The sequence below is a fragment of the Mesoplodon mirus genome (assembly GCF_964341445.2).
Source record: "Mesoplodon mirus genome assembly, chromosome: 19".
In the NCBI taxonomy this organism is placed as follows: domain Eukaryota; kingdom Metazoa; phylum Chordata; class Mammalia; order Artiodactyla; family Ziphiidae; genus Mesoplodon; species Mesoplodon mirus.
The window spans coordinates 64,997,584-65,007,175 of record NC_138995.1 but is presented as its reverse complement, the minus strand read 5'-3'; positions in this window follow the sequence as shown (position 1 = coordinate 65,007,175).

The window sequence follows — 9,592 nt, the reverse complement described above, 5'->3', positions numbered from 1 at the left end:
TTTCTCCTACCCTGGGACCCTCCCACGCCGAGCTCCTTCTGGGAATGGAGGACGAAGACCACGCCCGCCACGGGCCACTACTGCGCCGGGATGGGCGGCGCCGAACTACATCTCCCAGAGGGCGGCGCGTGCACTTCCGTTCATCTCCCTGGTCGCCCCGCTCCCGCCCGGGGCGAGACTGAGCGGCTCAGAGCCCTCCTTTTGCTGCGTTCCATGGAATGGAGGAGGAAGGCTGTACCACCAAGGGCCGGGACCGCGCCTGCGCGGAGCGCGCTGAACTACATCTCCCAGAGGGCCACGCGCGGCCTCCCTGCCCATCTGTCCCCTCCCGTTGGATTCATCAATTACAGGAGTTCGAGTCCTGACGCCTGTACCTGTGTCACCGTCAAAAATATTCCCTACCCGCTGATGTGTGAGGAGCCTTATGACCGTGGCGCCGGCGCTCAGCGGGTGATTGGCCGGGGGGACTAATTTTGGCAGAGGGTTCAGGAGTGAAAAGGAGCAATCCCTGGATGGGCTCTCTTGGTAACAGACTCCTTTGTGTTCTCTATTTCTTGCTTAAAGAAAAACTTTTGTCCACTGAACCTTCCCGGAGTTTCAGAAAGTCTGGCTTGAAGGTTAATGATCAGAGGAGTGAAAGCAAGCAGAGACAAAGAACAGAAGTCCAGCTGGAGAACTTGTAACAATTTAAATAATGGATCAGTCATATAGCAGAGTCATAGGACCTTTAGTTCCTCCCTGAAGGACATAGATAACAATGTCAGACTTGCATTCCTAAGTGGTTTTTACAGAAACCAGACTCCCATCAGATGGAAACTGCTGACCATAAGCACATAGACTCCAGGCCAGTTGGAACCAGAAGGTTGATGATGTTGACTCTGAAAACATCCTCCTGTTACCTCGCCACCAACCAATCAGAAGAAAGTCCGTGAGCTGCAACCCTTACCCCAATGTTGCCTTTAAAAACCCTTCCCTGAAAGCCAAGGGGGAGTTCAGGTCTTTTGAGCACGAGCTGCCTGTTCTCCTTGCTTGGCGCCGTGCAATAAACACTACACTTTTCTTCACCACACCTGGTGTCATTAGATTGGCACGTAGGGCAAGTAGACATGAGTTCAGTTTGGTAACAATATTGGAAACTATACTGTAAACTTTATTGTTGTAAAACAAACCAGTGTTTAAAAATACATTAAAACTTGAAATGAGAGACTTCCCTGGTGGTCCAGTGGTTAAGAATCCACACTTGCATTGCAGGGAGCGTGGATTGGATCCCTGGTTGGGGAACTAGGATCCCACATGCTGTGGGGCACGGCCAAAAAGTAAAAAAAGAATAAAAATAAAAAATTCACAAAAACTTCAAACCCAAGAGCAGTTTACATTTTGCCACACTAACCCAGGCTTGAACAGTTGCCAGTATTTAGTACATGGTTATAAGAAACATCACAGGCTAGACACTTGAACATTTTAAAACTACTTTACACATTGCTATGTAATTGTCAAAATGGTGCATTTCAACAGCAGCATAATATTCAAAGCTGATGTGCCCTCACACGATTGCATTCGCCATTTGGTGAACACTGACCAAGGCCTACCAGGTGGCAGGCCCAGGGTACAGCGGCCAAGTGTACGAGGTGAGAACATTCACCATTCCCCCACTTGAGCTGGACTTATTTTCACTAATGCAGGTGGAACATCCGTGGAGTAGTGAATGGAAAGAATCTAACCATGGCTGAGCCATGTGCCTTTGCCCTTTTAAGAAGGGGCTGATTGATTCCAATCAGTTGGGGCTTGCATGATGGATCTGAAGCTGAGAAAAAGTTTCAAGACAAGGGCATTTCTTTCTTTGACTGAAACAACTATTTCTTTGGAAAAACTCTGACTCTGGAAACAGGAGAGAAGACAATAAGAATTCTCATGTTAGGAAAAAACCTAGCTGGTTACATCTTCTTTACACGTACAGAGACGTGAAAAGATTTGGCTGGTTCACATGTGACTGAAAGACTTTAAATCTTGTAAGCTCTATAACAGTGGTTGTTATGAGGAGACATGACAGATGGCTCAAAATTGGAATGCACTGATGTAAGCAAAGCAAAGCCAAGCTTAGCAGCTTTCCTTTAAAGGTGTCCTGTACATTCAGAGACTATAAGCTTTAAAATGTACATAAAACATCAGTTATCACTTCCCTCACCCACAAATCCAAATGCAAAAAAAGACTCAATTTTTTTTTTCTGTTAACTTTTTCTTCCACAAAATGTGTACCCTTTTCTCCCCAATTTCCTTTTACCAGATCATGAAGCATGAGCACACTTGTCATGACGAAATCTTTTCCCCAGAGGTCTGGGCAGAGTCCTGGTGAGGAGCTGTTGGTGGAGCCATGCCAGGTTTGCCTGCCCATGAGGACACAACCCAGCCCTGGCGTTGGTCCAGGTCGCCCTGCTCAGCTCCCCTTGGACTTGCCCCTCTGTCCCCTGCCTCTGACCATCTAATTCTTGTTTTTTCCCAACCAGCTTTCACAAGTTTAAACGCCTGCAGGGGCTGGGTTTTTTCTAAAGGCGCTGATACTAATGGCTCCAGCCAAGTGGTGTCATGGGGACAGGTAAGCCCAGTGTCTGGATTTCTCAAAAGAAGCCAAAGGTCTGCATTTGTGTGTGAAATCTCTTGATCTTTAAAAGCTGGCAGGGATTCAAAGTTTTTAAAAACACTCTGCCAGTCAAATAACATATACTGAAGGCTACCTCTGAGCTGACCTCACCCTCCAGACCACGATGTCACCACTGGCTGGGTCTTTTTGAGCCCAGTCTTTCTCCAACCACAGGGAGGCGCCTCCATTTATCTGTGACAGGACCCACCATGAGCAGCTGCATTACAAATCAGTGTAACTTTCAAGGAATTCTATAATCATATCCTGGAAAGCACAACTGCATTAGGCTGCATTTTTTTAAATTTGTTTGATATGTACATCTAAATATACTACAATGTTTACATAGCCCTGTGGATACATTTTTTTTTTTTTTTTTTTTTTTTTTTTTTTTTTTTTTGCGGTATGCGGGCCTCTCACTGTTGTGGCCTCCCCCGTTGCGGAGCACAGGCTCCGGATGCGCAGGCCCAGCGGCCATGGCTCACGGGCCCAGCCGCTCCGCGGCATATGGGATCCTCCCAGACCGGGGCACGAACCCGTATCCCCTGCATCGGCAGGCGGACTCTCAACCACTGCGCCACCAGGGAGGCCCTGGATACATTTTTTCCTTTAAAAAAATATCATTTCGGGAGCCTCAAAATCTAGCAGTGCCCAGCCGTCCTCTGACCCCAGAGGCCCTGGCTGGGGTGGGGAAGAGTCCTCCGGTGCATGAGATGATGAGGGCCAGCAGTGCATTGCAGCACCCAGAACCAGGCTCAGCAGCTGCTGAGCTCAGACCCCGGGGGTGCGGAGTCTGAAGCCTCTAAGGGAAGCCGGGCTCTGGGGGGCTGTGTGAGGAAGGACGGATGGCGGGAGGGAGCTGGGATGGGGTGGTGCAAGATTATTCCACTTTCAGGTTAGGGATACGTGGAATGGTGTGTTTGGCTGGATTCTGGATTTTTTGTTTCTTGCTAAACACTAGGTTTGATTGTAAAACATACACCATTGAATTCTGTAATAGTCACCAGAGGACCCGCCGTCCACAAGGGGGAAGGCAGGGCTCCCTTCGCTCTTCTGTCTCATATGTGACACCCTGAGACCCTCAGCAGCATCCTCCTCAGTGGCTGTGGCCGTGACCAAGGATGCAGAGGGACTGCGTGAGTGAGAAGACCAGGACATGTGTGTGCTGGGGGGTACGTTAGGGCATGTTTAGTACCCCCTCCCCACTTGGAGGTGTGGGCTGCCATCCAGAGGTGTCTAGATACACATGCTTCGGCTGGGCACCAACACCAGGACATTCCCAGGCTCTGTCTGTACCTCCAAATATAGGAAACATCCCGAAAGTCCCGTGGACCTGGCCTTTGATCATTACAGAGACCGCGAAGGGTGGTGAGTGGGACCTGGGGACCCAGATCTGTCGTCTAACCAACGAAAGAAAAGCAAAGAAGAGTAATGGGGAAATGTGACTGCCAACTGGTTATTTATTGCTTTCAGGGACAGCAATGGGGGGGACAGTCAGGAAATGGGTAAACGTGGTCAAAATGTACAAACTTCCAGTTATAAAATAAGTCCTGGGGATGTAATGTACAGCATGATGACTCTAGTTAATACTACTATACAGGCATCACCCCTTATGGGGGTGAGAGGGGATGCATTCTAAGACCCCCCCAATGGAGGCCTGAAGCCACAGAGACTACCAAACCCTATACATACTATGTTTTTTCCTATACATACATACCTATGATAAAGTTTAATTTATAAATTAAGAGATTAACAACAATAACTAATAATTAAATAGAACAATTATAACCATAGACTGTAATCAACGTTATGTGAGGGGAATTCCCTGGCAGTCCAGTGGTTAGGACTCCACACCCTCACTGCGGAGGCTGGGGGTTCAATCCCGCAAACTGCGAGGCGCGGCCAAAAAAAAAAAAGTTAGGTGAATATGGTCTGTCTCTCTCAAAATGTTGTAGTGCACTCACTTTTTTCTTGTGATAAGAGACGATACAATGCCTACAGGGTGAGATTAAAGTGAAGTGAAAGACATAGGTATCGTAACCTAGCGTTAGGATACTGCTATTGACCTTCTGGTGATACTTCAGGAGGAGGATCATTTGCTTCGGGTGATCCAGGAGCATCACGTGATGATGTAGATGGTTGGGTATCCGAGGCAAGACGGAGCAGGACTGCTGAGATTTCATCACGCTACTCAGAAAGATGTGCAACTTAAAACTTACGAATTGTTTATTTCTAGAAATTTCCTTGTAAGATTTTTGGACCACAGTTGACCTCGGGCAACTGAAACCATGGAGAGTAGAAGCTTGGATAAAGAGGGACCACTGTATTGTATATTTGAAATATCCTAAGGTTTAGATCTTAAAAGTTCTCATCACAAGAAAAAAATTTTGTAAGTACAGGCAGACCTCGGAGATATTTCGGGTTTGGTTCCAGACCATGGAAATAAAGTGAATGTCGCATAAAGCAAGTCACACAAATTTTTTGGTTTTCCAGTGTATATAAAAGTTATGTTTACACTATACTGTAGTCTATTAAGTGTGCAATTGCATTATGTCTAAAAGCACAATATACATACCTTAATTAAAAATACTTTATTGCTAAAAAATGCTAAACATCATCTGAGATTTCAGTGAGTTGTAGTAGTAACCTGAAAGATCACTGATCACAGATACCATAACAAATATAATAATAATTAAAAAGTTTAAAATATTTCGACAATTACCAAAATGTGACTTAGAGACATGAAGTGAGCAAATGCTATTGGAAAAATGGTGTCAATAGACTTGCTCCAACGCAAGGTTGCCACAAACTTTCAATATGTAACAAATGCAATATCTGCAAATGGCAATAAAGCAAAATATGCCTGTGCATGTATGGTGATGAATGTTAGCTAGATATATTGTGGTGATCATTTCATAGTACAGTAGTCCCTCTTATTTGAGGTTTCACTTTCCGTGGTTTCAGTGACCCTGGATCAGTGGCAGTCTGAAGACATTAAATGGAAAATTCCAGAAATATGAAACAATTCGTAAGTTTTAAATTGCAGGAGATGACATTCATCTAACTTTTATTACAGGATATTGTTATAGTTGTTCGATTTCATTATTAGTTACTGTTTTAACCTCTTACTGTGCCTAGTTTATAAAGTAAATTTTCTCAAAGGTATGTATGTATAGGGACAGAACATAGTATATATGGGGTTCGGTACTGTCCGTGATTTCAGGCGTCCACTGGGGGTCTTGAAACGTATGTACCTGAGTAAGGGGGGACCACTGTATATATAAATATTGGATCACTATGTTGTACACCTGAAACTAATGTAGAAAGAAAGAAAGAAAGAAAGAAAGAAAGAAAGAAAGGAAAGAAAGAAGGAATTCGTCAAGCCCAGGTCTTCCTTGCTGTGCGTGGAGATGGCGTGTGAGCACGTCTATAGGGAGAATCCAGGATGGAAAAGGAGTTCCATCTACACATCTGGCTGTCTGTCAGGCACTTGTGTTCCACCTGGGGCTGACTTCTCCATCAGGCACTGGAAACCTAGTGCCCAGGACCCATAAAACTTTTCTTAGAGGAGGAGATTTCTTATGATAAGTTTTAAATTTTATTTATTTATTTATGGCTACATTGGGTCTTCGTTGCTGTGCGCGGGCTTCTCATTGTGGTGGCTTCTCTTGTTGCGGAGCACTGGCTCTAGGCACGTGGGCTTCAGTAGTTGTGGCATGCAAGCTTCAGTAGTTGTGGCTCACGGCCTTGGTTGCTCCGTGGCATGTGGGATCTTCCCGGACCAGGGCTCAAATCTGTATCCCCTGCATTGGCAGGCGAATTCTTAACCACTGTGCCACCAGGGAAGTCTGTGATAATGTTTTAATTTCTTTTAAGATCAGACGGGGAAAAAATGAACATAATGACTACTACAGCCTGGAATATATTCATCTTTATACCAGCATGGTCATAAAATATAACTTTTAAAAAATTGAAGTAAAGTTGGCTTACAATGTTGTGTTAGTCTCTGGTGTACATTAAAGTGACTCAGATCTGTATATACATATAGATATAGATATACTTTTTCAGATTCTTTTCCATTATAGGTTATTACAAGATTTTGAATATAGGTCCCTGTGCTATACAGTAGGAACTTGTTGTTTATCTATTTATATATAGTAGTGTGTACATGTTCATCCCAAACTCCTAATTTATTCCCCCCCTTCCACTTTGGTAATCATAATTTTGTTTTCTGTGTCTGAGTCTATTTCTGTTTTCATTTGTATCATTTTTTCGATTCCACATATAAGTTATAGGTATTTGTCCTTTTCCGTCTGACTTACTTCACTTAGTATGATAATCTCCATGTCCATCCGTATTGCTGCAAATGGCATTATTTCATTCTTTTTTTATGACAGTAATATTCTGTTATATATCTCTATATATTTCGGTATAGATATACATGTATCTGTCTCACATATTCTGTGTCCATTCATCTGTCGATGGACATTTAGGTGGCGTCCACGTCTTGGCTATTGTGAGTAGTACTGCTATGAACATTGGGGTGCATGTGTCTTTTTGAATTAGGGTTTTCTCTGGATGTATGCCCAGGAGTGGGATTGCTGGATCATATGGTAAGTCTATTTTTAGTTTTTTAAGGAACCTCCATACTGTTTTCCATAGTGGCTGCACCAATTTACCTTCCCACCAACCGTGTAGGAGTGTTCTCTTTACTCCACACCCTCTCCAGCACTTATTATTTGTAGACTTTTTGATGATGGTCATTCTGACTGGTGTGAGGTGATACCTCATTGTCATTTTGATTTGCATTTCTCTAATAATTAATGATGTGGAGTATATTTTTATGTGCCTTTTAGCCATCTGTATGTCTTATTTATTTATTTATTTATTTATTTTTCCCTGTGTTGGGTCTTCATTTCTGTGCGAGGGCTTTCTCTAGTTGTGGCAAGTGGGGGCCACTCTTCATCGCGGTGCACGGGCCTTTCACTATCGCGGCCTCTCTTGTTGCGGAGCACAGGCTCCAGACGCGCAGGCTCAGTAGTTGTGGCTCACGGGCCTAGTTGCTCTGTGGCATGTGGGATCTTCCCAGACCAGGGCTCGAACCCGTGTCCCCTGCATTAGCAGGCAGATTCTCAACCACTGCGCCACCAGGGAAGCCCTGTATGTCTTCTTTGGAGAAATGTCTATTTAGGTCTTCTGCCCATTTTTTTATTTGATATTGAGCTGTCTGAGCTATTTGTATGTTTTGGAAATTAATCCCTTGTCAGTCATATCATTTGCAAATATTTTCTCCCATCCTGTAGATTTTGTTTTCCTTTTGTTTATGGTTTCCTTTGCTGTGCAAAAGCTTATAAGTTTGATTAGGCCCCACTTGTTTACTTTTGCTTTTATTTCTTTTGCCTTAGGAGACTGACCTAAAAAACATTGCTACAATTTATGTCAGAAAATGTTTTGCCTATGTTCTCTTCTAGTAGTTTTATGGTGTGATTTCTTATATTTAAGTCTTCAAGCCATTTTGCGTTTATTTGTGTGTTGGTGTGAGGGAGTGTTCTAACTTCATTGATTTACATGTGGCTGTCCAGCTTTCCCAACACCACTTGCTTAAGAAACTATCTTTTTCCCATTTTATATTCTTGCTTCCTCTATCAAAGATTAATTGACCATAAGTGTGTGGGTTTATTTCTGGGCTGTCTATTCTGTTCCATTGATCCATATGTCCACTTTTGTGCCAATACCACACTGTTTTGATTACTGTGGCTTTGTCATATTGTCTGATTCTGGGAGGGTTATGCCTCTAGCTTTGTTCTTTTTCCTCAGGATCGCTTTTGCAATTCTGGATCTTTTGTGGTTCCATATAAATTTTAGGATTATTTGTTGTAGTTCTGTGAAAAATGTAATGGGAAATTTGATAGGGATTGCATTAAATCTATAGACTGCTTTGTGTAGTATGGCCATTTTAACTATAATTCTTCCAATCCATGAGCATGGGGTATCTTTCAATTTCTTTAAATCATCTTTAATTTTTGTTCTTTCTTTTTTTTTTACATCTTTATTGGACTATAATTGCTTTACATTGTGTATGATAATTTTCTTTATCAATGTTTTATAGTTCTCAGCACATAAGTCTTTCACCTCCTTGGTCAGGTTTATTCCTAAGTATTTTATTTTATTTTATTTTTTATTTTTTATTTTATTTTATTTTATTTTATTGATGCAATTTTAAAAGGGTTTTTTTGGTAACTTTCTCTTTCTGATATTTCATTCTTACTGTAAAGAAATGCAACAGATTTCTGCATGTTAATCTTGTATCCTGGACTTCCCTGTGGGCACAATGGTTAAGAATCTGCCTGCCAATGCAGGGGACATGGGTTCAAGCCCTGGTCCGGGAAGATCCCACATGCTGCAGAGCAACTAAGCCCATGCACCACAACTACCGAGCCTGTACTCTAGAGCCCTCGAGCCACAACTACTGAGCCTGCGTGCCACAACTACTGAAGCCCGCGTGCCTAGAGCCCATGCTCTGCAACAAAAGAAGCCATTGCAATGAGAAGCCCACACACTGAAACAAAGAGTAGCCCCTGCTTGCCACAACTAGAGAAAGCCCATGCACAGCAACGAAGACCCAACACAGCTAAAAAAAAAAAAAAAAAAAAAAAGCCCGTGACTGCTGATGCCAGACCTGCCCCAGCCACGGGAGCGCCAGATGCCCCAGCGGGTAAACCCTTGGAAGTCACACAGCCGCAGGGAATCAGCTCAGATTTCAGCCCTGCCTCTGCATGTGGGTAACCTGCAGGCACTCGTGCGCTCCCAGACCTTGTAGGGGTTGAGCTGAGCCCACTGTGAGCACGCTGAGAATGAGGCTGCTATGGGGGGGGCATGCCCTCCCCTTTATGTGTGCATTGACAATGGCCTCCCCAGTTGTGGCCTGGACCACACTCCAAGCCCTTTGGGCTGTCC